This window comes from Mercenaria mercenaria, chromosome 3 (assembly GCF_021730395.1).
Source record: "Mercenaria mercenaria strain notata chromosome 3, MADL_Memer_1, whole genome shotgun sequence".
In the NCBI taxonomy this organism is placed as follows: Eukaryota; Metazoa; Mollusca; class Bivalvia; order Venerida; family Veneridae; genus Mercenaria; species Mercenaria mercenaria.
The window spans coordinates 36,136,178-36,164,083 of record NC_069363.1 but is presented as its reverse complement, the minus strand read 5'-3'; the positions used below and the strand labels follow the sequence as shown (position 1 = coordinate 36,164,083).

The following is a 27,906-nucleotide window of genomic DNA, read 5'->3' as shown; positions in this document are numbered from 1 at the left end:
TAATCCTTTTGTAGCAGGTAACATGTAGTGTTTTCGCATTGGCCGCCAGCGGAGCGCAAAGTGCGAATCACGTGACACATCTTTGTTCAGTCTAGTCTAAACAGGGGAACAAAGAAGGGAGACAACTTTCACGGAGAAGAAAATGGCGCCAGAACACTAATAGGAAGGTAACAAAATTGATAAATTTAGCATTTAAATGTTTGCTTTTTAGGCTTGAATTCGATGTGTAGTATGGTTTAAATGATGCCTAAGTTGACTTGTTTTTAGGAGTAATGGTCAAGCAATCAGTTATTGGCAGTTGTCAGCTCTGAGCGTTCCTCCAGAGCCATGTCTTAATGAGAACAGATTGTTGGCTACACTTCTCTAAAGCCATTGTTTTATTAGGAACAAATTTTAAAGCTCAAAAGCAGTATCCTCTAAAAAGCCACTGTCCTAATCTGGGAAAAGACTGTAAGGTTCTGAAGCAGTACCCCCTAAAAAGTTACTGTCTAATCAGTCTAGATAGATGGTATATTTACAGATTATCTGTAAATTTACAGATAATCTATAATTTGACAGATTTTTACGGCTCTTGAAATTTACGAGTCAGATGTTTGAAACTTGCCTTAAATCAACGTTTGTTTATAGATTAGCAGCTTTAAATTATTTATTGACATAAACGATACAAATGTCAGTTGTATTTCGTCTTTTTGATGACTTGATTTTCCTGACAATGCCATAAATCCAAAGTCATAAAAGGCTGCAACTCACAAATTATGTAATTGTGCATACTGTAAATAACCATATTCAAGTCGTTTTAGGGCAATAATGTAATTCATTGACATTTTCTACCCAAACTATGTCTAAGATCGACAGAATCTGATTGTTAGATTCTGTAGATACAGATATCTTAAATACCATTTTTCATAGGACGTAATTTTAAGCAACAGTTTTATTGTCCTTAGATTGGGAACAGATTGTTATTCTGAAGCAGTATCCCCTAAAAAGTTACTGTCTTAATTTGGGAACATATTTTTGTCTTAAATTGGGAACAGGTTGGTTATCTCTGAAGCAGTATCCACTAAAAAGCCAGTCTGGAATAGATTGCAAGGTCCTGAAACAGTATCTAAAGCCACAGTCTTAATTTGGCACAGATTCAGATTGTAAAGATACGAAGCAGCATCCCTTTGAAACCATCTTCTTAACTTGGAAAAGATTTCAAGAATGTGAAACAATTGCCTATAAAAATTCAACGTTTGCAAGAGTCTGAAGCAGTATCCTTTAAAAATACCATCCATATTTTGAACAGATAGACACTGAACCACACTGCCCTCATAAAAGCTATTAGGTTTCAACTTTGAACAAAATGTACTCAGAATAATTCTTTCTAAAAACAAACTAGAACATATTGTAAGGCTCTAAGGCAGTATCCTCTATAAGTCATTTTCTGCATTGAGAACAAAATGCTGTCGGTCTGAACCAGTATCCTCTTAAAAGCCACTGTTTTAATTGAGAACAGATTGTAAGACTCTGAACCAGTATCCTCTAAAAAGCCATTTTCTTAATTGGGAAAAGTTTATATGAAACCAAACCAGTATCCTCTAAAAAGTCACTTTCTAAATTGGGAACAGATTATAAGAAACCAAACCAATATCCTCTAAAAAGCCACTGTCTAAATTAAGAACAGGTTATATGAAACCAAACCAGTAGCCTCTAAAAAGCCACTGTCTAAATTTGGAACAGGTTTTATGAAACCAAACCGGTACCCTCTAAGAAGCCATTGTCTTAATTGGGAACAGATTACAAGAAACCAAACCAGTATCCTCTAAAAAGCCATTGTCTTAATTGGGAACAGATTATAAGAAACCAAACCAATATCGTCTAAAAGCCATTGTCTAAATTGGGAACAGGTTACAAGAAACCAAAACAGTATTGTGTAAAAGCCATTGTCTAAATTGGGAACAGATTATAAGAAACCAAACCAATATCGTCTAAAAGCCATTGTCTAAATTGGGAACAGGTTATAAGAAACCAAAACAGTGTCCTAAAAAGCCATTGTCTAAATTGGGAACAGATTATAAGAAACAAAACCAGTATCCTCTAAAAAGCCATTGTCTGAATTGGGAACAGATAAGAAACTAAAACAGTATCCTCCAAAATGTCATTGTCTAAATTGGGAATGGATTATGAGAAACCAAACCAGTATCCTCTAAAAAGCCACTGTCTAAATTGGGAACAGATTATAAGGAACTAAACCAGTATAGTCTAAAAAGTCACTGTCTAAATTTAAGTACAGATACTTTAGAAGTCATTGTCTTGGTTGAAAACAGATCATTGGGCTCTTGCCAGTCTATGAAAATTCATTGTTTTGGCATCCATATGTAATTCTAGAGTGTTATTAAATACTGAGATTTTGCTCATAGGTGACACGGAGAAACATAAACTCTTTAATATCTTCTTTTTTGTTTAGCTGATTATTTTTCAGAGTATTCTAATTATTCTACATATTGCACAAGCATAAGGTTCTGCTAAGAAAGTAAATGTTTAGAATCTACATAGCTCATTATACTAAAACTTTGTCTTGGAGCTTTAAGTATGTTGCATCTCTTCCTTGCACTGTTCCCCTGCACTGTTCCCCCTGTTCCCCTGCACTGTTCCCATACACTGTTCCCCTGCACTGTTCCCGTACAATCCTCACTACGCTTGCCTCTTCCTCATTCATAAAGTTCCCAAGTCAAGTTTGGTATAATGTGCCATCTAAATTATATCTATATATAATAATATATTTATTTTTATGACTTCGTATTATGAAACTGCTGCAGTTTAGTATTTCCGTTCAAAACACTTTGCATAAAAAAATACATATAAAAGGATTCCAGTGGAACTTTACAGAAACTTCAGTCATGATGGGAATTGTCATGCTTGAAAACCAGATCAGCACTTCTAAGGTCAAGGTCACAGGCAAAGACACTTGTATACACATACATTTATAGTATTTTGTGTCTTGCTTACAAGTTTTCATTGATTCATGGGATTCCAATGAAACTTTTAACAAATGTTAGTGAAAATTAGCACTGAGGACAAGAGCAAAGTCTGAACCTTGAGGCAATGACACTTAGTTCAAAATATAGTATTTCATGTCTAAGACCTACCTTTTAATAAAATTGAGAGACACCAATGAAACTTTATAGAAATGTTATGCATAATGAGAAGTTATGTGTTATGCGCAATAGTCAAGTCAGTTCTTCAAAGGTAAGATGATGGGCAAGGGTACTTATATACTTATATATACTCACACTCTTTTCCTTTGCAAAAAGTTTGAAAGGATTTAAAGTATTCCAATGAAGATTTACACAAATATTCAGCAAAATGAGTATTTAATAGGAAACTGAATAAGAAATTCTCATCTTTAGAACTAGCAGATATAATTGATTTTTTCAGATATTTCTAAGAATTCTAGGCAAGATTACATCCAAGGCAACACTAATTGGAAAGTGATACTGGTTAAAGGAAAGTGTGTCTTGATTTCCATTTTAGGACATGTTCATTTATTTAGGGCATCATTAGGGAAAGTGATACTAGTTGTAGGGACAGGTTTCTTGATTTGCATTTTAGGACATGTTCATTCATTTAGAGCAGCATTAGGGAAACTGATACTGGTTATAGGAACAGGTTTCTTGATTTGCATTTTAGGACATGCTCATTATTTAGGGCAGCATTAGAGAAACTGATACTGGTTTTAAGGGGCTTCCCTGGCCTAGTGGTTAAGGTCGCTGACTTCAAATCACTTGCCCCTCATTGATGTGGGTTAGAGTCTCACTCGGGGCATTGAATTCTTCATGTGAGGAAGCCATCCAGCTGGCTTACGGAAGGTCGGTGGTTCTACCCAGGTGCCCGCTCGTGATGAAATAATGCACGGAGGGGCACCTGGGGTCTTCCTTCACCATTAAAAAGCTGGAAAGTCTCCATATGACCTATCATGTGTCGGTGCGACGTTAAATCCAACAACAAAAAAAAAAAAAGATACTGGTTTTAGGGACAGGTTTCTTGATTTGCATTCTAGGACATATCCATTTATTTAGACCAGCATTTGGGAAACTGATACTGGTTATAGATTCAGGTTTCTTGATTTGCATTTTCAGACATGTTCATTTATTTAGGGCAGCATATGGGAAACTGATACAGGTTATAGGGACAGGTTCTTTTCATATGCATCTTAGGACATGTGTATTTATTTAGGGCAGCATTAGGGAAAACTGATACTGGTTATAGGGACAGGTCTTTTGATATGCATTTTAGGACATGTTCATCTATTTAGGGCAGCATTAGAGAAACTGGTACTGGTTATAGGGACAGGTTTGTTGATTTGCATTTTAGGACATGTTCATTTATTTAGGGCAGCATTAGGGGAACTGATACTGGTTATAGGGACAGGTTTCTTGATTTGCATTTTAGGACATGTTCATTTATTTAGAGCAGCGTAAGGGGAACTGATACTGGTTATAGGTTTGCATTTTAGGACATGTTCATTTATTTAGGGCAGCATTAAGGAAACTGATACTGGTTATAGGAACAGGTTTCTTGATTTGCATTTTAGGACATGTTCATTTATTTAGGGCAGCATTAGGGGAAACTGAAACTTGTTATAGGAATAGGTTTCTTGATTTGAATTTTAGGACATGTTCATTTATTTAGGGCAGCTTTAGGGGAAACTGATACTTGTTATAGGAATAGGTTTCTTGATTTGAATTTTAGGACATGTTCATTTATTTAGGGCTGCATTAGGGAAACTGATACTGGTTATAGGGACAAGTTTCTGGAATTGCATTTTAGGACAAGTTCATTTATTTAGGACTGCATTAGGGAAAGTGATACAGTATCATACTGGTTGTAGGAATGGGTTTCTTGATTTGCATTTTAAGATAAGGCAGCGTTAGAGGAAACTGATAATGGTTATAAGAAAAGGTTTCTTGATTTGAATTTTAGGACATGTTCATTTATTTAGGGTAGCATTAGGGAAACTGATACTGTTATACTCCAATATGAATTCATGAAAAAACTGTTTAGAACAAATGGAAATGTATCTTTACCATACAAGTTCCAGGTCATCACCAGGCAAGAAGGGCAAGGTCATATTGAGTCTTACGTCACATTTTAAACTCAAATGCAGCCACTACTCCTAGAATAGATTTCAGACAAAGGTGATAAAAGGTTACATTCAATTCATTTTGATAATAGTTTTAACTATTAAGTAATAACAAAAATTAAAATTATTTGCATGTTTGAAAAAACTTTGGATGGAAATTGGAACAATTATTGATATTTTAAATTTGACAATAAATTCTGGTTGCTGATTTTTATGAAACTACTGTATCAGTGCATTTTACCCATTCATTCTAACAACACTTTACTATTTACCATTCACTGAAGATTACAGCCACTGATAAAGATTAAAGTTCAAGGATTTTGCAAGTGTTCAAAACTTTAACACATTATGAAATGTTTAAAACCTAGGTGTTCATATCATATATCAGAAGTAAGGCTTTTGCCACTGAAAATTTTAGAGGTTACTTTATATTGATATTAAGGGATTTTTCAGTATTTTCTGTTATCATATCACTTTAGGAAGGCAACCATAGTAGCCCTTATTCAGTGTTCCAGATAAGCTGCGTATCGGCGTATTTTACGCATAAAAATCAACTAAAAACGCACATGATTTCATTTTGATGCGTACATTATACGTACATGACTTTGAACTTACGCACGACATTAAAACTTGAAGCGTACCTTAATTATATTTAAATGAAAACATGTTGAAAACAGCTGATCACTACTTCCGTATAAACAATGCGACGGGTAACCATTATTAACTTCGCTAAAACGTTCTACCTGTCTTAGAAACCGTAAACTAGTCTACTTGAACATCTGCGTCGTCTAGGCGCTCTAGAAATTTTATGATTTTACTTATCAAAATCAAGCGTTTGATCGTTGTATTAAAACGAAAGTAAACACATTATTTTTTTATCATGGCTTCCGAAGCAAAACAGAGAAAAATTGATAAGTTTTTTGTGGTTAAAACACCTCTACCGACTAAGAGCTTGGTGCAACCAATAATCGAAGACATTATTTCTGCCGTTTTAAAAAATAAAAAGTCGCATGTGGCTGTCACAGAATCTACCATTGAAAGTTGGAAAAAATCGTATCCTTGGATAAAACTTACTGAAAAGGACAGTTTATGGTGTTGTTATAATGTCTGTCTTTGTCTCTATAGTAACGGTAAGTATTGTTAAAATTACCCTTTATCCGAGTTTGGAATTTTGAATTTACCCCCATCTTCTGAAAAGTGGGGGTAATTACCCATGGGGTCAAAAAATTATCTGGAACACTGTTATTAAATAAATTAAAAATGTGTTATGTTAGTCAGAGTAACTATTTTCAAAGGGGAAAATGTTGAAACTGCTTTTTATTTTATATTTGGTTGAAACTGCTGTTTTGACAGAGGTATATGTTTTGGATGATGGGGAAAACCATACCATCACAGAAAATGACAGCCACTGATAAAGGTTAAAGATCAAGGATTTTGCAACTGTCCAATTTAACTTTAATGACTGCATATACTTTTAGAAATGTTTAGGCCACTGATATGGTATTCATATCATACACAAGTATCAGAATTAATGCTTTTGCCACTGTATTTTAGAGGTTACCTTACATTGATATTAAGGGATTTATCAGTGGTTTCCATTTTCATATCACTTTATTAAGGCAACCATAGTAGCCCTGACTAAATGATTGTACCCCCACAAAACGAAGTGAGCTTGGCGGTCGGTCGGTCTGTCCGTTTGTTTTGCATGGTTTCCGGATGATAACTCATGAAAGGCTTGACCGATTTAAATAATTTTTTGGTACACAGGTGTAACATCAAAAAATACAGGTCAAGTTAGAATTTGGGGTCAGTAGGTCAAAGGTCAAAGTCACAGTGACCCTGAACATTTAAACAGTTTCCAGATGCATCATGAAATGCAGGTCAAGTTTGACTTAGAGGTCTGTAGGTCAAAGGTCAAGGTTAGTGACTCGGAACAGTTAAATGGTTTCTGGATGATAACTTGAGAATACTTGGGCCTAGGATCATTAATTTTTGTACACAGGTGTAACATCATGAAATGCAGGTCAAGTTCGACTTTGAGATCTGTAGGTCAAATGTCAAGGTCACAGTGACTCGGAACAGTTAAATGGTTTCCAAATGATAACTTGAGAACACTTGGGCCTAGGATCATAAATTTTGGTACACAGGTGTAACATCATGAAGTACAGGCCAAGTTTTACTTTGAGGTCAGTAGGTCAAAGGTCAAGGTCAAAGTGACTCGGAACAGTTAAATGGTTTCTGGATGATAACTTGAGGACGCTTTGGCCTAGGATCATAAATTTTGGTACACAGATGTAACATCATGAATTGCAGGTCAAGTTCTATTTTGAGGTCAGTAGGTCAAAAGTCAAGGTCACAGTGACTTGGAACAGTTTAACGGTTTCCGGATGATAACTTGAGAATGCTTGGGCCTAGGATCATGAAAATTGATAGGGAGGTTGGTTATGACTAGCAGATGACCCCTAATGATTTTGAGGTCAGTAGGTCACAGGTCAAGGTCACAGTGACCTGGAACATTTAAACAGTTTTCGTACAATAACTTGAGAAAACTTGGGACTAGGATCAGGAAACTTAATCTGGAGGTCGGTCATGTCAAGCAGATGACCTGTGACTTTGAGTTCCAAAGGTCAAAGGTCATTTAAACCTTTTATGGACAATAACTTGAGAATGCTTGGGCGGAGGATCATGAAACCTCATAGGGAGGTTGATCATGACTAGCAGATGACCTCTATTAATTTTATGGTCAGTAGGTCAAAGGTCAAGCAAGTTTGGCTTTGACATTCGCTTAGTTCTGTGACAAGGCCATATTGTGGTGGTATAATTTTGCTACAGAACATCTTACAGGTTACTTTACATTGATATTAAGGAATTTTTCAGTATTTTCTATTATCATATCACTTTATTAGGGCAACCATAGTAGCCCTGACTAAATAAATTAAAACAATCTTCTTCTTCTTGTCGTTCGCACAATTAAAACAATGTAAGTCAAAGTAACTTACTTTTAAAGGGGAAAAATGTTTTTGCTTTGAGTTATTTTTATATTGGGTATAATAGCTGTTGCTAAGGACTCGTGAATTTTTAGCCATTTATACTGGCTATTTGTTACTGTTGTTGGTTATCTGGGTGGGAGGTAAGCAGGGAAAGGAATAGAGTTCCAGTATTATGCTGGCTATGTTAATATATGTTTGAAAATAGCTTTTGGTTATCGTTTTTGGGGGTGATAGCTTATGTTATGGTATTGGTTATCTAATAAGGATAAGCGTATTTCTTGTAAATATTGTTTTCTTCGCATATGGAAAGTTTATAGAAGCCTTAACTAAGGATTCATGAACTGTTAGCCAATTATTACGATGACAATTAGTTAATATGAAGCAAGTGTTGTAACAGCTTTTTTTGTTGGGGTTGAGCTGAGAGGGGAAGGTTAACAGCTGTTGTTTTTTTCTTTCAAATAACTAGCCAGTTATAATGGTGGCTAGCCTATTGGTAATACTTAGGCAGTGTGATAACTGCTACTTTTGTTGGAGTAACTAGCCAATTATTATGCTGACTAGCATGTTGGTTAATATAAAGAAATTTGGTAACTGCGTTTGTTGATTTTTTTATCGAGCACCTGTGCTAAGTTTGTCAATCAGTATGCAGCCTGTTGGTTATATATTTTGGAAATGTAGTAACTGTTTTTTGCTGTTTTTTTTTTAATTGTACCTGTTCTTAATCAATCATTAATTGTTAGCAAACTACTATGATGGCTATAGTTAATAAAAACTTAAAGTTGTACATTTGGTGTGAATTTTGAATTGAAGGAAAGATCCCAAAGGATGGGATGCATTTGGCACTGCTAAGAGTCCAGATCCAAGGTCCCTGTTACTAAGAATAGAGCTTCCCAGTCATCAAACTTGGTATAGGCAAGGATCAAGGTCAAACAGAACTGCCCCTTGTCGAATGTTAAGAAATTCACCCTGCTGCTGAGATAAAGCAATTTTTGTCGAGCCTGCTTGCGGAAGCAAAGACATAGATGGAGTGTTATGCGCAATCCCCAGGTTCCTATCTCAAAGGTCAAGGTCACACTTACAGGTCAAAGGTCAAATTCAAAAATGACTGTCCAGAGCATTTCTTCTTTATGCATGGAGGGATTTTGATGTAACTTGGCACAATTGTTCACCATCATGAGAAGGAGTGTCATGCGCAAGAACCAGATCCCTAGGTCTAAGGTCAAGGTCACACTTAGAGGTCAAATGATACAAGAATGGCAACTTTGTCCAGAGCATTTCTTCTTCATGCATGGAGGGATTTTGATGTAACTTGGCAAAAATGTTCACCACCATGAGACAGTGTCATGCGCAAGATCCTAGAATTACTTCCCTTTGTTGTCTAAGGTCAAGGTCACAGAGGTCAAAAGTCAGATACAAGAATGACTTTGTCTGGAGCATTCCTTTTTGATGCATAGAGGAATTTTGATGTAACTTGGCACAATTGTTCATCATCATGAGATGGAGTGTCATGCGCAAGATCCTAGAATTACTTCCCTTTGTTGTTACTATAAATAGTTTATGTTCGTAACTTTTTTATTAGTGGTCATACGAAAAAATCATGACCACTTTTCTATAGTACAACATGCATGTTACATCCAATTTTCAGGTGTATTTTGACCTATCCTTACTGGTGAGGATTTTTGTGTGGACTTAGAATTTTTTTTTAAATTTACGTCCCTTTGTTTTTACTTTAAATAACTTATATTGTAACTTTTTGCAATCTCTTTTTTATTTGGCATAAATGTTTTCCTCAATGAGACAAGGAGTGTCATGTGCAACTGGCGGGCTCGACATATTGCCCGTGGGCATCTAGTTATGATGAAAGGACTATCCATTTGTTGCTGGACTGGTTTCTGAATAATATAGTAATTTCTATATCTTTAGCAAATTTTTGACTCAGTAGTTTTATAAGGACTGGAGAAAAGGGTTCAATGAACACTTTGTGTAATTCCACACAGTCTGCACTCCATTCCGTTCTTTACTTTATTATCTATCCTTTTTGGCTTCTTGTTCTTTCTGTGCTGGTACTGGCTACCCTGTCCCACGTTGCTGGCATGTTAAATAGCTGCTGTTACACTACACTAGTGTATCTTAAATGTAGGCTACCCATGATGCTAACCCATGCTGCTGTCAGGGACTATAGTACAACTTATCAGCTCTGCATGTGCTACCGGGTTGTTAACTTCATCCATCAAGCTAGCCCAAGCTGCTACCAAGTAAGATGTAATATACAGTCAGCTAGCCACATGCTGCTATCAGAGCATTTAACATTCATATTGTATTTTTCTGACTTCTTATTTGCTGTATTTTCCATTCAACTAGCCCCCTTTCCTCCTTGATTAAAATTCCATTAAGTCAGCACTCCCTTGCTTCTTATGGCCTGCATATTTCATTAAGCCAGCACTCTCTTTCAACCAATGTGCTGCATATTCCATTAAGTGTGCTGCATATTCCTTTAAGTCAGCACTCCATTGCTTCTTATGTACTGCATATTCTTCTAAGTCAGCACTCCATTGCTTCTTATGTGCTGCATATTCTTCTAAGTCAGCACTCCCTTTCTTCTTATGTGCTGCATATTCCTTCCTTGCTTGTTCTTATTTGCTGCATATTCTTTTAAGTCAGCACTTTCCTTATGTGCTGCATATTACTTTAAGCTAGCACTCGATCCCTTGCTTCTTATGTGCTGCATATTCTTTAAGTCAGCACATTCTTTATGTGCTGCATATGCCTTTGCCAGCACTCCCTTACTTCTTATTTGCTGCATATTCCATTTAGCTAGCTCTGTCACATTGCTCTGTCGCACAGCTGTTGGTGTGGTTCTAATTGTTCTTTTTTCTTGACCCTAGTCTTTCAGTCCTTACCTTTTATTTGAATGAATGTTGACGAGATCATTTAAGATATTTGAAAGTTTCAGTTCCTTAAAATATGCATTAAAATGGTAGCTTTCAAATAAAAAATACCTGGTAGTTAATCAGATGTTAAAGGAGAAAAAGGATATGGTGAAGGTTTTGGAAATACTAGTAAAAGAGCATTATTTAAGAGGGAATTGTTTAATGTTCAGTCCAGCAACCAAGGGATATTCTTTACCTATGACTTAATGAATTATCATGTCACATTAATGGGTACTATAGGCTTCTATTTCTTGATGTGATAATGGCAGATGTTTCAAAGAATAAAAGTCCACATCTTTTGAAAGGGAGTGAATTTTGGGTTATAGAGGCAAATAGGGTAGACTGTTATAAGGTTACTAGTTAAAGCAGAACAAGGTTAAGCTAATAGAAAATGTCATTACATTAAGCTAAGTAACAGTGGCAAGGTCTATATATTCAAATTGTATCAAAGATACAGTATCAGTGTCTTTGGGTTAAATCAGTGTTCAAAACACAGTGCCAGGGTCTTAACATTTAGGTTAAATTATAATATATTGTTTAAAATACAGCGGAAGGGTGACTTTAAGGTTAAATTGTTGTTCAAGATGAAGTAGCAGGGTGTTAAGGTTAAATTAAGGAGACAGTGGCAAGGTCTATAACATAAATTAAAGACATAGTGGCAGTCTTATTTAATTTCAAAATAACATTATGAATTTTTTTTTTAAATCAATCTTTGCGATATCGTGGTAAAGTAACTTCAGGTTGAATAAATATAGTGTCAGTATGTTTTGGTTAAATCAATGTTAAAGGCACAGTGGCAAGATCTTCAGGTTAAATGAATGTCCAAGATACAGTGACAGGATCTTTAGGTTAAATGAATTCCGAAGATACAGCGGCAGGATCTTTAGGTTAAATGAATTCCCAAGATGCAGTGGCAAGATCTTAAGGTTAAATGAATTCCCAAGATACAGTGGCAAGATCTTTAGGTTAAATGAATTCCCAAGATACAGTGACAGGATCTTTAGGTTAAATGAATTCCCAAGATACAGTGGCAAGATCTTTAGGTTAAATGAATTCCCAAGATACAGTACTAGTGGCAGGATCTTCAGGTTAAATTAATGTTAAAGGCACAGTGGCAAGATCTTTAGGTTAAATGAATTCCCAAGATACAATGGCAAGATCTTCAGGTTAAATTAATGTCCAAGATACAGTGGCAGAATCTTCAGGTTAAATGAATTCCCAAGATACAGTGGCAGGATCTTCAGGTTAAATGAATTCCCAAGATACAGTGGCAGGATCTTCAGGTTAAATGAATTCCCAAGATACAGTGGCAAGATCTTCAGGTTAAATTAATGTCCAAGATACAGTGGCAGAATCTTCAGGTTAAATGAATTCCCAAGATACAGTGGCAGGATCTTCAGGTTAAATGAATTCCCAAGATACAGTGGCAGGATCTTCAGGTTAAATGAATTCCCAAGATACAGTGGCAGGATCTTCAGGTTAAATGAATTCCCAAGATACAGTGGCAGGATCTTCAGGTTAAATGAATTCCCAAGATACAGTGGCAGGATCTTCAGGTTAAATGAATTCCCAAGATTCAGTGGCAGGATCTTCAGGTTAAATTAATGTTTGTGATAAGCTGATGGTGTAGGTTAGATTAATGGCCAAGATACAGTGTCAATGACTTTAGGTTGGGCACTGTGGTGACAATGACTTTGAATTAAACATTTTTAGATTTATGTCCTAGATACAGTGGATAGTTGTTTAGATTACCTTACTGTTAAAGACACAGTGTTAAGTTTTCAGGTTAAATTTATGTCCCAAGATACAGCAGTTTTTGCTTAAAACACAGTGGCAAAGACTTAAGGTTATGTTAAAGACATATTGTTGCAAGTCTTTAGGTTAAATTGATGCTAAAGAGACAGTGGACATGTATTTAGCTTAAACTGTTGTAAAAGACACAGCAGCAAGGTCCTTAGGCAAAATTAATATTAAAGACAAATTGCATTGTATTAAGGCGAAATTTTGCCCTAGATACAATTGCAAGGTGAAAAGTACAGTTGCATGGTCTTTTAGATTAATCTGTAACACACAGTAGCAGTGTCTTCAGGTTGAATTTAAGTTCAAGATAAAGTGGCAGTATAGTAATGCCTTACTTGTAGAGGCAAGATTCTAAGGTTAACTTTAAATCCAAGATACACTGGAATTATAGTTATGCCTTACACATAAAGGCAAACTTCTAAGGTTAACTTTACATCTTAGATATAGTGGCAGTCTCTGTAAGTTTAATAAATGCCAAAAATACAATGGTAAGGTCTTTATGTCGAATTAATGTCCAGTATGCAAGGGCAAGATGACATTAGGTCAAATTAATACAGTGGCAGGTCTTTAGATGAAATTAATGTCCCAGATGCAACAGTTAGGTCTTTAGGTTAAATTGATACCCCAGATTCAATGGTAAGGTTTTCAGGTTAAATTGATGTTCAGGATACAGTGGCAAGGTGTCTTAATTAAATTGATATGTATTAGCAAGATCTTTACGATAAATTAAAGATGCTGATGCAAGATACTGCAAAATAGTCTTTAGCTAAATAAGACAACATTCGAAAGGTATTTAGATTAAATTGATGTTAAAGACAAAGTGGCAAGGTCAAGGTTAAATTAATGACCAAGGTATAGCGGCAGTGACTTTAGGTTAGGTAGAGTGCTAACAGTGACTTTAGCTTAAATGTCTACAAATTTTTGTGTGATATACATTTGTAAGTTGTTTAGATTAAATTAAACACAGTGGCAAGTCTTCATGTTAAATTTATGTCCTAGATACAGGGGTATGGTCTGTAATAAACTGATGTGTAAAACGCAGTGGCAAAAGCATACTTAAAGACACAGAAGCAAGGGCTTTAGGTTAAATATTGAAATGAAAGACAGTGGCAAAATAAGGTTAAATTGATGTTGAAGACCTGGTTGCAAGTTTTAGATGAAATTAATGCCCTAGATTAGGTGGCAAGGTTAAGTTAAATCTTAAGAGTTGCAAGACTTTTAGGTTAAAGTGATGTGTAACACACAGTGGCAGGATCTTTCTGGGTTAAATTAATGACCCAGATACTGTGTCAAGGTCTTGAGGTTAGATGAGGTTAAAGACCAAGTGGCAAGGTCTTTAGGTCAAATTAATGTCCAAGATACAGTGACAAGGTGACTTTAGGTTAAATTAATAAAGTGGTAGGGTCTTTCCTGAAACTAATGTGAAAGACACACTGTGACAAGGTCATTACGTAAAATTTATATCCGAGATAGAGTTGAAAAGTCCTTTGGGAGTATTAAGCAATAGTAGTGTCTTTAGGATAAATTAAGACACCTTGCAAGTTTGTTAGGTTAGAATAATGTCCAAAACAGTGGCATCAGTTCAATGTTATATTAATGTATATGACATATTGACAAGGTTGTTAGATTAATATAAATACACACGGGCAAAGTCTTCAGGTTAAATTAATGTCTTGAGATTACTGGCAAGGTCTTCAGGTTAAACTTATATCCAAGACATGTTTTTATTTCGATGTAAATGAGATGTGGAACCAAAATTTGTAGTCCTGTCTGGCACCATATAACCTATACTGTGTTGGTGCGCAGTAAAACCCAAATAAATAAATTAATTAAGACATTGTGGCATGGTTTCTGTGTTTAATAAGACAATAAGGCTGTGGCAAGGTATTTACGTAAATTGGATGTTAAAAGACACATAAGGTCTTGGTTAAATTGATGGCCAAGATACAGCACAACATTTATGTGCTAGACACACCGGGGAAAGTGTTCAGGTTAAGTCGATTTCCAGGATACTGCTGCACCATCTTTAGGTTAACTAAGACAACAATGGCAAGGTATTTTTTTTTAGATGAAATTGATATTCAGGACAGAGTGTCAAGATCTTCAGGTTAAATTAATGTCCATACTAGTGTTGCATGGTCTGAGGTTAAATAAGACAGTAACAACAAAGTTAGGTTTACTTAATGCTGTAAATACAGTGGTAGGGTTTTAGGTTAAATTGATGTGTAAGTGAGTGGCAGGGTCTTTAGGTTGGATTACTATGAAAATACAGTGCAGTGCAGTAAGGTTAATTTCCAAGATACTGCAGCATGTCCTATTTAGGCTAATTAAGATAACAGTGTATTTGCTACTGGTCAAATTGAGGTTGATATTAAAGACAGTGTCAATGTCTTTAGGTAAAATTAATTTCCATGATACTGTGGCATGATCTTAGGTTAGATAAGATACAGTGACAACAAACTCCTAAAGGTTAACTTAATGCTGATAACACAGTGGTGAGTTCAAAGTTAAACTGATGTATAAGTCATTGGCAGGGTTTTAGGTTAAATTTATGTCCAGATTAAGTACTGTGGCAAGGTCTGCAAGAAAAATTTGTTGGAAATTGGCAGGTCACTAGGCTGAATATTAAAGACACAGTGCCAAATTCTTTAATTTTAATTTATGTCAAGACGCAGTGCCAGGGTCTTTGAGGGAAATTAATGTTCTAGATACAAGGCAATGTCTTTTGGTTAATGTCCAAAATACAGGGACAGATACAGATCTTCAAGGTTAGATTTAAAGTGTAAGAACAAGTATCAGGGTCTTAGGTTAGATTTATGTCCATTGCATAGTGGCATGGTCTTTAGGTTACCAGTAAGTTGATGTTAAAGACAGTATCAAGGTCTTTATCTTAAATTATTGACCAAGATACTTTGGCATAGGCTTTAGGCTAAATTAATATCCAAGAGACAGGACAGTGACATCACATGTAATGTCCAGTTTTATTTTTATCTTACTGCATTTTGACTTTAAGTACTTGACTCCTTCAATTCCATCCAATTCTTAATTTCATAGCTAGAGATAATATGTTAAAAGGTGCATAATTTTGCTTTTGCACAACTTAGGACCATTTAAAGAATTTCTTTTTCAGACATTTCATGGGTTTTTACATTGTGAGATGTGCCAACTTTAACAAATGAACCAATTATTATGAAAGGAAAAATGAAGAAATTAAATGGTACGAAATACATATTTTTGACATGTTCGGTCCTGAAACTTCCACATATATGTAGATATAAGATTTTCCAAGTACATAGATATTCATTTTTGATCACCATCTAAATGTTTACAAATCGAAAGGTTTGATACAATGTTTCTTCCTTGGCAGGCAGGATCATGGGATAACAAGACTTAGTGTTTGTTTTTGCATTAGCTGCATGTAAAAGAATTCTGTGACAAAATTGCAAGATTGTTTATGTAATAACAGGTAACTGGTGTTTAATAAGGCATACTGTTTTATTTTGTTCTGTGAATGCTAGGAATACTAAGTTACTTTCACCATAATATAATGCTGGTTCTTTGTTGAGGTTAGAGGTCATATATTTTTTCTTGGTTAAAGGATATCAATGAAGTTTATGCAAAATTAAGATATTGTATACAAAAAGCTTTTTTTTTTCAGTCATGTTAGTTAATGGTCAAGGTCACATGATGAGAACAAATGTCAAAAAGGCAGTACTGTATCTTTTTACCTGTTTGAAGGATTTAGGATTTCAATGAAGTTGGAACAAAGGTTTTCCCAAGTAAGATGTATAAAATGCAATTTTGTCAAACCAGTCAAAGGTCAAGGTCATATAACTATAGGTCAAGAAATATTATATGTATGTAACAAATCTCAAGCACTTAAGTGAAGCTGGTACAAAGGTTTGCAAATATAAGGTAATGTGCACAATGAAACTTTTAGCTTTGTCAGTTTTCAAGATCAGGGTCATATGATTAGTTCAGGTAGGCAAGTTTTCATATCTGCTCCTTATCTTTAACTCCTGAAAAGACTTTCATCAAAAATAGTTGCACAAATTCCCAGAATAAAACTTTACAAAGTATAACATTAAGTCATGTCATGTCAAGGTTGAATGGTGAGATCAAAGGTCAGATAAGCAAGTTTACATACTGGCTCTATTATTTTAACATATAGTTGTCACAGGTCAAGGTTGTATGATGAGTTAAAAGGTAAGATGGGCATGTTTACTTGTTGGCTCCATACTTTTAACTGGTGAAAGGGTTTTCAAAAAAAAACAGAATGTTTCTTTCAGTCATGTCAGGTTAAGGTCATATGGCAAGAATTGAACTAGTCAGACAGAAAACGTTTCAAGCTGGTTCCATATCTTTTAACCCCTGAAAAGATTGTCAAATTACTTGACATATATTTTAACATAGTAAAACAATTTACGAGTGTAAATTAGTCATGACAGTTCAAGGTCATACAGTGCTATTAAAGGTCAAGTGGACAGTGTTTCCTGTCACTGCTGTAACGTTTTACCTTTAAGTATTTTCAGATAACCAAGCACAAGCAGTTGCCAAACAATGTGCAGCGCTTTTACTTGTATTGACTTAAGGCCAATACATTCCTTCAAGCTATGGTCAAAATTATAGCAATAAATTTTTTTGGTAAGGCATGCACTTTTAACAAGAGCAATATAGTTGATTATTGAATTATTAATTATAGAATGACTATCCGTTTATTACTGGACTAGCTAGCATCAAAAAAAAAAAAATCCATGAAGGAAAGGGTTTATATTGAGGGACTGATTCAACTCAAACGAAGTGTAAGCTCAGGGGAAATTAATTCAAGAAGGACCATTTTAGAGCAGATTTAAAATCTCCACCCCAAAATTTAGTCTTTGAAAGATATTTTTACAATCTGAAAATCGTATTCTAATTTGATTTGGCTTATTTTCATCGTTTCCACATTCCTTACCATTCTTCATAATTAATAAGAAAATTTGATAAGTTGAGTAGAATGTAAGTTTTTAAAGGGCTGAAGGGTAAGGTCAGATTTGTTCTTTCTGTCATACTATCTCAAGCCGTTCTCTTGTTTTTCTGTCCTTCGTCCGTCCATCCATCAATCCAGCCAGCCAGCCCTTGCTGCCATCAGTGTCAGTAATTCCATTCAGCTTACTCTCTTTCATTGTGCTACCAGGTTTTGTATGTTACATCCATCATGCTAGCAGCTAGCCAATGCTGATTCTCCCTATCATTCTATTCACTGTATATTCCATGCAGCTGCCCCTCTTTCTTTCTTTGTGCTACCAGGTGATGTATGTTGCATACAGCCAGCTAGCTCATGCTAAATCTCCCTATCATTCTATTCACTGTATATTCCATGCAGCTGCCCCTCTTTCTTTGTGCTACCAGGTGATGTATGTTGCATACAGCCAGCTAGCTCATGCTAAATCTCCCTATCATTCTATTCACTGTATATTCCATTCAGCTGCCCCTCTTTCTTTGTGCTACCAGGTGATGTATGTTGCATACAGCCAGCTAGCTCATGCTAAATCTCCCTATCATTCTATTCACTGTATATTCCATTCAGCTGCCCCTCTTTCATAGTGCTACCGGGTGATGTATGTAACATACAGCCAGCTAGCTCATGCTAAATCTCCACTATTCTATTCACTGTATACTCCATTCAGCTGCCCCTCTTTCTTTGTGCTACTGAGGTGAAGTATGTTGCATACAGCCAGCTAGCTCATGCTAAATCTCCCTATCATTCTATTCACTGTATATTCCATTCAGCTGCCCCTCTTTCATTGTGCTACCAGGTGATGTATGTTGCATACTGCCAGCTAGCTCATGCTGCTTCTAGTTCATCTGCCTCTCTCTGACACATTCTCTTTGGCTGTATATTTCCTTTGGCTCCATATAATTCTAGCTGTCTCTATCTTCTTAATTGTGCTGATATGCCAATCAGCTCTTGCTTCCTCTTTCTTCTTGATCTTTGTCTTTCAGTCCTTTGAATATTTTGCAACTACTTTAAAAAAAAAAAAAAATGTAATAGTGAGTTTAGTCAACCGTCAGAGAAAATTGCAAAGAAATTCAGCTTTTATGCCTTTTGGCTTTTTTTAAGAAATTCTGGAAAATAAAGTCTGATATTTTTTTAAAAATCTGAAACAAAATGGTTTTTCTGACATAATAAATGTACTGGGAAAATAATCAAATACAATATTAAAAGGCGTTATTTTCAAAATGAGGTCAAAAATTCAGCAGAAGTATTTTTGTTCCTACAAGGAACGTTTCAATATTTCCTCAAACATTTTAAGTGCAAATTATTCCAAATCTAGTCCAGAAACCAAGGGATAGTCTTTGTTATTAGTTATGCCTTGATGGGATGTATTAAAGAATAATCAAGGTCGGGCTGGTGGTTTCAAAAATAGTTTTTCCTATACTTGTGCTGTTTGTATCCAGTATTCTCCCAAACTTGGACAGAATATTAATGAGCACAAAATTTGAACAAATTTGATCCAAATAAATTATCTTAGTTGCTTAGATATTTTAGAGTTAACCATATTTTTACAGAATGTGGATCTCTGTAAGTAGCCAATTCAAACTAGTATATCAAATCTTTCTTTTCAGTAGAGAAAAATAGCAAAACAAAACAAATGACAGATAGAATATTTATCTCAGCCATACACTGACATTGTCTTTCTATATATTTAGGTCATGGTTATTAACCAGCCAAGTTTGACCAATATCTCCAGAGTTACGGCCCTTGAATTAGAATTACAAAAAGCAAACAGAACAGTTTGCTCAGAAATTACATAATTTTGTTCTTTAATCACAACAATACTGAATATATTTTTCTATTTAGGTATGTTTGATAACAAACTAGGCAATACATTTTGTACCAGTTTTCAATTCTGGCACTTAAATTGTGATTTTGGCTCTTGTTAGTTTTGGTATATTTTGACTAAGAAATTTGTATGGGTTACAGTTACAAATAAGGGTTTGAAAGTTTGGTTAAATGTATGCCTGGTAGATGCCCATTATTTGTAAGGTTACAAGGTCAAAAACAAATGATCTAGACTGCTTTGGCAGAGATGCTGTATCAAAATCTTTGTGCATGGTAGTTCTATTAAGGTCTTTGGCAACAACATGCCCAGTAGTGTTACTGGCAATTGAATCTGAATAAAGTACTTTCAATGGCAGTATCTGTTGAATTTCCATAATGATATTAACTTAACTGAATTTTAAAACATTTGGCAATGTTTGTTAAATCATTAATCTAGGAAAAACTCTTGCAATGTCTGCTTAAAGAATTATTTTGAAAAAATACATTGGCTAAGATAGTGGAAAATGGAGATATGTTATTGTCTGTCGGTCTGCCATAGAAGCTAGGTCATCTAAGGTAAAAAAAACTGTCGCTAGGTTAACTGTTGGGAAATCTATGGCATTGTAGATCCAGTTTAAGATTGAGGCATGTAAGATCATGATCTATTTTGTTATTACAGTCATCTGAGGTAAAAGAAACTAGGTCTCAAGGTTAACTGTTGGGGAATCTATGATGTAGATCCAGATTAAAATTGAGGCATCTGAGGTCATGAACTATTTTGTTATTATGAAGTCATCTGAGGTAAAAAAAAAAATGATCTAGGTCTCTAGGTTAACTGTTGGGAAACCTGACATTGTAAATCCAGTTTAGATTGAGGCATCTGAGGTCATGAACTATTTTGTTATTACAAATTCATTTGAGGTAAAAAAAAACAAACTAGGTCTCTATTTTAACTGTTGGGAAACCTCTGACATTGTAGATCCAGTTTAAGATTGAAGCATTTGAGGTCATGAGCTATTTGGTTATTACGAAGTCATCTGAGGTCAAAAACTAGGTCTCTAGGTTAACTGTTGGGGAATCTTTGATGTAGATCCAGATTAAAATTGAGGCATCTGAGGTCATGAAATATTTTGTTATTACGAAGTCATCTGAGGTAAAAGAAAAACAAACTAGGTCTCTAGGTTAACTATTGGGAATTCTGACATTGTAGATCCAGTTTAGATTGAGGCATCTGAGGTCATGAACTGTTTTATGACCAATACGATAAATGATAGAAATTGCTTGTTAATGCTCAGATTGTTCTAACTTGTCTGTCATATTTAAACTTTGATTACAAGAACAGCCAAAATTAGCAATTTTTCATTGTAAGCTCAAGTCATCTAATCAAATTTTACCCTGCCAGTCACAAAGCATTTTATTAAAACTATTTTTGATTTTCAATTATTTAATAGTATAAATAGATATATCAAATAATTTATTAGCTCGACTATTCATAGAATAGTAGAGCTATTGGACTCGCCCATGCTTCGGCGTCCGCATCCGCGTCCCGATTTGGTTAAGTTTTTGTATGTAAGCTGGTATCTCAGCAACCACTTGTGGGAATGGATTGAAACTTCACACACTTATTCACTGTGATAAACTGGCTTACATTGCACAGGTTCCATAACTCTGTTTTGCTTTTTTACAAAATTATGCCCCTTTTTTGACTTAAAAATTTTTGGTTAAGGTTTTGTATGTAAGCTGGTATCTCAGTAACCACTTGTGGGAATGGATTGAAACTTCACACACTTATTCACTGTGATAAACTGGCTTACATTGCACAGGTTCCATAACTCTGTTTTGCTTTTTTACAAAATTATGCCCCTTTTTTGACTTAGAAATTTTTGGTTAAGGTTTTGTATGTAAGCTGGTATCTCAGTAACCACTTGTGGGAATGGATTGAAACTTCACACACTTATTTACTGTGATAAACTGACTTACATTGCACAGGTTCCATAACTCTATTTTGCTTTTTTACAAAATTATGCCCCTTTTTCAGCATAGAAATTTTTGGTTAAGTTTTTGTATGTAAGCTGGTATCTCAGTATCCACTAACGGGAAAGGATTGAAACTTCACACACTAGTTCACTGTCATGATATGACATGCAGTGCAAAGGGTCAATAACTCAACTTTGCATTTTACAAAATTATGCCCCTTTTTGAACTTAGGAGTTTTTGGGTTAAATTCTTATATGTAAGCTGGTATCTCAGTACCCACTAATGGGAATGGATTGAAACTTCATACACTTGTCCACTGTCATGAGCTGATAAGCACTATGCAGGTTCCATAACCCTATTTTACTTTTTTACTAAATTATGCCCCTTTTTCGACTTTCTTATTCATTCAAGCGACAAGGCTGTTAAATAGTCGAGCGTTGCTGTCCTCCGACAGCTCTTGTTAGTAACACACTTGTGTTATCAATTTACATTTTTGTTTACTCAGATTTTTTTGCAAGTCTTGGGAAATGCCGCTGATTTATTTTTTCATGTACACATTTTCATTAACTCTTCAAGTGTAACGTTTTTGTTATTTTTCTTTTTAAAGTACATATTCACTAATCTAGCTTGCCCTTTCTATGCAGGCATCTTAAGTTTCTTTTTAATTAATTAAATGTAAGTTAAAGCATAAAAGCTAAACACTTTTTCATAAAACAGCATGTTAGATAACTAGGTTAAGGATTTTTTATCATACAGGAGTGAGTTTGAGTGAGCAGTTGTTTTTGCTGCCAGTCTTCCAGACTGCAGAGGAGGTGGACTGGCAGAGTTGCTTTTTGTTACAGCTGTCAAGGCCTCACAGATACCTTAACTGTTGATCGAGACTGCTATCGGTACCATTAAGGATTCCGGTGTCTATATATCCACAAAATGGAGTCGTGTTGGAGTGACTGGTCTACAATTCTGCGCCGGCAGTGTTTAGATGAAGGTTGTTCCTTAGTTAAGAGAGATGGGAATCAGGGATTGTGAGGATTTAAATTTCTTTCAGGTCCATACCCTGCCAGTGACAACTGACTGTATGTTCCATCCATACATACAGTCGGCAGGATTTTCTTTCAGCATCAAGACCTGCCTAGGACAACCTCTTTACAAGGTAGGCAGGATTTTCTCTTTTCCAGATTCAAGGTCTGCCTAAGACAGCAACTGTATTTATATACAGATGGCAGAATTTCTTGCAGGTTCCAAGGCCTGACAGATCCCTTAACCGTTGATCAAGACTGCTATATCGTGACCATCGAGGGCCCGGTGACAAAATGTCCGCAAGATGCGATCGTTTGAGGATGACTGGTCTACAATACTATGCCGGCAGGTTGCTAGATGATAGTTTTCCTTTGTTGAGAGAGATGGGAATCAGGGATTGTGAGGATTTTTTTTCTTTTCTTCAGGAACATTCCCTGCCTTGCACAACTAATGTGTGTTAAAGTTGGATGGAACATACATTGGGCAGGATTTATATTTCTTTCAGGCTCCAGGCCTGCCAGGAGCAGCCAAGGGCAGGATTTCCTCTTTTTTTTCAGATGCCTGCCATTATCAGGAATGGCAAGGTTGACAGGTTTTTGTTTCTTGTCAGCACACTTCAACTCGCTTTTGTAGAACTGAATTCTAGTCTTATTAAAGCAAACTTTCCTATTACAAAATTATTATTGGCAGCTTTTCCTGTTTTGGCTTTTTTTTCAGGCATGAGAGTTGGCGATTTTAGTCCTGTGGAAATGTGAAATGGTGCCAGCCCTTGCATATATCTTCTACCTTCAATCAACTTCAAGTATCTTCTGTTAGTAAGTATTCTGCATACAGTATATCCTCTTTAAAGATGGTTGATCAGACTTTGGTCAAGTAATGAGTTTGTACTTGGTTGTGTTCACTCGGTGCTAAATACATGTTAGGTTTCTGCTGGAGATATTTTTAAAGCCTCGTTGCACAACCAAGATGGAGTTGTTTTAGAATAAGTATAAAGTCAATAAAAACATTTTACATAAGGATTGATATGAATATACAAAATATAATGATATATATGTTAAAAACTGTTCTTAACAATTATATGATTAACTGATAATAAAAGAGAGTTAAGAGGAACAACACATCAAACACCGGGTGTGGTTAACTAATTTAATAAGATCTACCGGTTTCGGTCATATAATGACCTTCATCAAGATGTATATATATTTTATATTATATAATTAGATGAAAATCATTAGAAATACAAGTTTTGTTACACAATTATTGTCTCGGACTCCCTTTGCAAAATCATGGTTGTGCAAGTAAGATATATTGGAAATAAATGAATTTGGAAGCTTCACCTTGCTTTCAAACTTGCCTTTCGGTTCAGTTTGTTGAAATATCCCAATATCTACCAAATATAATTGTAACTCTAACAAGAGGTTACAGAATTTCAGAAAAAAAAGTAATAAAACATACTTTTTATGCCCCCGAAGGGAGGCATATAGTTTTTGAACCGTCTGTCAGTCTGTCGGTCTGTCAGTCTGTCCGCAATTTTCGTGTCCGGTCCATATCTTTGTCATCGATGGATGGATTTTCAAATAACTTGGCATGAATGTGTACCACAGTAAGACGACGTGTCGCACGAAAGACCCAGGTCCGTAGCTCAAAGGTCAAGGTCACACTTAGACGTTAAAGGTCATTTTTCATGATAGTTGGGCGTGTCCGGTCCATATCTTTGTCATCCATGGATGGATTTTCAAATAACTTGGCATGAATGTGTACCACAGTAAGACGACGTGTCGCGTGCAAGACCCAGGTCCGTAGCTCAAAGGTCAAGGTCACACTTAGACGTTAAAGGTCATTTTTCATGATAGTGCATTCGTGTCCGGTCCATATCTTTGTCATCCATGGATGGATTTTCAAATAACTTGGCATAAATGTGTACCACAGTAAGACGACGTGTCGTGCGCAAGACCCAGGTCGTAGCTCAAAGGTCAAGGTCACACTTAGACGTTAAAGGTCATATTTCAACATAGTGCATTGATGGGCGTGTCCGGTCCATATCTTTGTCATTCATGCTTGGATTTTAAAAATATTGGGCATGGATGTGTACCACAGTAAGACGACGTGTCGCGCGCAAGACCCAGGTCTGTAGGTCAAAGGTCCTAAACTCTAACATTGGCCATAACTATTCATTCAAAGTGCCATCGGGGGCATGTGTCATCCTATGGAGACAGCTCTTGTTTAAAAGGGATTACTCTTTCGTAATAGGTCCTGTTATTCCTTAAATTAGCTGTCTCTAACAGGAAAAACACAAAACATGTGATTGATCACTTTTAGGGTTATTACACATATTTATCCTTGGAAGTTACAGCTTAATATAATTGTGAATTATTAAATTTTTGACCAAATATTTATAAAGCTTCCTTAAAATACGGTGCCAGACTTTTTAGCTCACCTGTCACATAGGGTGAGCTTTTGTGATCGCATTTTGTCCATCGTCCGTCCCTCTGTCCGTCATCCGTTCACAATTTCTTGTGAACACGATAGAGACCACATTTTGCAATCAATTTTAATCAAACTTGCACACAACTTGTATTGGCATAATATCTCGATTCCTTTCGAAAACTGGCTTGATTCCTTCATGGGTTCCAGAGTTATGGCCACTTAAAGAGCCAAAATTTGCTGTTTTGGCTTGTGAACACAATAGAGACCACATTTTGCAATTGATTTTAATTAAACTTGCACACAATCGTTTCTCGGTTCCTTTCGAAAACTGACCAGATCCCCTCATGCGCCCCTAAAAGGGCCAAAATGTGCTGTTTTGGCTTTTGCAGCCATATAGAGACTTCATTTATGGTTTGATTTGAAACAGACTTGCAAAATATCTTTAACAATAATAACTTTTGGATTCCATGATGAATCTTTCAGATCCATTCATAGGTTCCCCGAGTTACGGCCCCTAATTGACCCCTGAAAGCACCAAAATTGGTTAACTTTTGCCTTGTGAACACGATAGAAGTGACATTTTATATTTGATTTTAACGAAACTTACACACAACTTAAGTCACGAAAGATCTCGGTTCCTTTTGAAAACTGGCTATATTCCATCATGAGTTGAGCGATATATGCTCATTATGACCCTCTTGTAATCTAATTTATCTTAAAACTAATAATCAGTCAAAAGTTTAGCTTTAACTGAATGCTCTTTTTGTGGCCCCAAAAAGTCTTGTGTAGGGAGGGGGCTGAATTTTCCTTTCTACATATGTCTGTCCATCTGTGTGAATTTATGAATATCTCGAAAAAGTATTTGATCCAGAGTCAACAAACCTTACAGGATTGTCATTTAGCATGTGAAGTTGTATTCCTGGTGCTTTAATTGGGACTTTAATTGTTGGCTTTTGCAACAACCAATCCCACAGCACTCTGCAAATTTTGTTACATTATAAGTAATTTCTCAATATTGTGCTGAATCTACGTGAGTTGATTAAAAATGTTATCAACTATTGTCAGAGTTCTTATTTTATTTCAGGCGTTGTGAAACATGACATTGGCAGATGGTGCTGGATTGAAAGGAGAGAAGATATACAATGCTGAAATTTCTAGTACTGGTAATACAGGAAATTTCAAAGAAGTTTTACCAATTCTAAGGAAAATAAAAGAAATCTAATGAACTTAGAAGATGGAAAATTGTTGCTAAATATCAGTTTGGATTGAAGAAAGGTGTGAAAGTGAACAATTCTGAAATTTTCAGGAGCACAAAGTTTTAAACCAATTTTACTGAGGAGACTTATAGGTAATCTGACGGCAGTTTGGAGATCAACAGTCATGAGTAAGAGTGATTACCAGAAAGTTTATACAAAGACTAACAGACTATATGGCTTATTATAAATTAAATCTAACAAAAACTTGACACACATCAGACAATTACATGTATAAATGTACAGTACAATATCCAAAAATAGACAGAAAATCAAAAAAGTGTTCCAGGAACATCAAAGAACAATATTTCTCCTGTTTAGGGAAGGAAAAAAGTAGACTTGCCTCCACAGTGAATTCAGCTATATTAAACACTAGCCTAAAAAAAGACAAAAATTAAAAGGAAGCTTGTTACTAGGATTAAACATGCAAGTTATTTTCCATAAACAAATGTTTAAAAATACAGATACACTAATTCAAATGAATGTTATTTCAGAGACTTTGACCATCTTAATTAAATACATATGTGGTGCTAGTTAGTGTTTTTGTGCTCTTTATAAACTGTTTAATATAAAATTTAAATTAGTAGATATCTTTTGCTTCCAGTAAATATGTAAAATACTTTAATAAAGCTTTTTAAAACGTACAGCTTATGTTTCTTTGTAGCTTTTCCATTTTAGCATGGTAGAGCAACAGTTACTGTGATTACTGGCCATCTATTCATCTTCTTATCTACCATTTTCTTCAAATTCCTATATTGAATCATTTAGCCAATTTCAACTAAATTAAGGAATTTTCCAAATGTGTGCATGATTTTCTATTAAAGTTTTTAAAAGTTTTCATACAGTGCTCTGGTAGGCGTAGTAGCTTTAAAGAAAAACTTTTAAAATGTTATCGCCAGAAGTCGACTGGCAGGTTTCAAATTAGTTTCACAAAAATGTTCCTTTGGTGACAGTCACTGCTTTACTAAGATGTTAAAAAATATAAACTTGAGAGATCTAGAGGCCATAATGGCCTCTTGCTGATTTTTAACTCGACTATTTGAAGAATAGTCGAGCTATTCTACTCACCCTGGCATGGGCGTCGACATTGAGGTTTTGCGTGCAAGTACATATGACTATCTTTTAAAGGCATATAGCTTTGAAACTTATTTTCTTCTTTTTTTAGGTCAATTACAAACCGCATTGGGTCAAGTCCCATAACTCTGACATGTGCTCGGTAAAAAAAGTCCTGCACAGCTAGATGTTTTCTTCATTATAGCGCAAATCAAAAAAGTACATGCATTTTTGGATTTACCATAGTCAACAGATATCTGTTACAAGGACACTGGTCGAAACAGAATAAAAATCGACACAAAAGTTATAACAGTTTATATGCACTGGGGGTAAGCCTTCAAAAATGGCAAAATTAGCAGTTAATTTGAAAAGTGCTCAGAATAGTCTTGCTTGCATTCTTTCCTCACACACTGACCATACACACAGTCCTGAATATGAGTAATTTATTCTATTTTTGATCAATTGAACACAGATGTGCAGGCTAATCTTGGTCTGCACTGGCCGCAAAGGCAGAATCGCTTGCCAACAG

The 27,906-nt window shown here is 35.5% G+C and overlaps 1 long non-coding RNA gene across 1 annotated transcript; it reads left to right on the top strand.

Annotated features, from left to right (window-relative positions):
- The first annotated feature begins 33 nt into the window (after positions 1 to 33).
- Positions 34 to 26,968, top strand: LOC123523582 (uncharacterized). The gene is made up of 3 exons (XR_006681139.2): positions 34 to 167; positions 23,362 to 23,459; positions 26,156 to 26,968. It is a non-coding gene; the product is annotated as an uncharacterized LOC123523582 (long non-coding RNA).
- Positions 26,969 to 27,906: the final 938 nt, after the last annotated feature.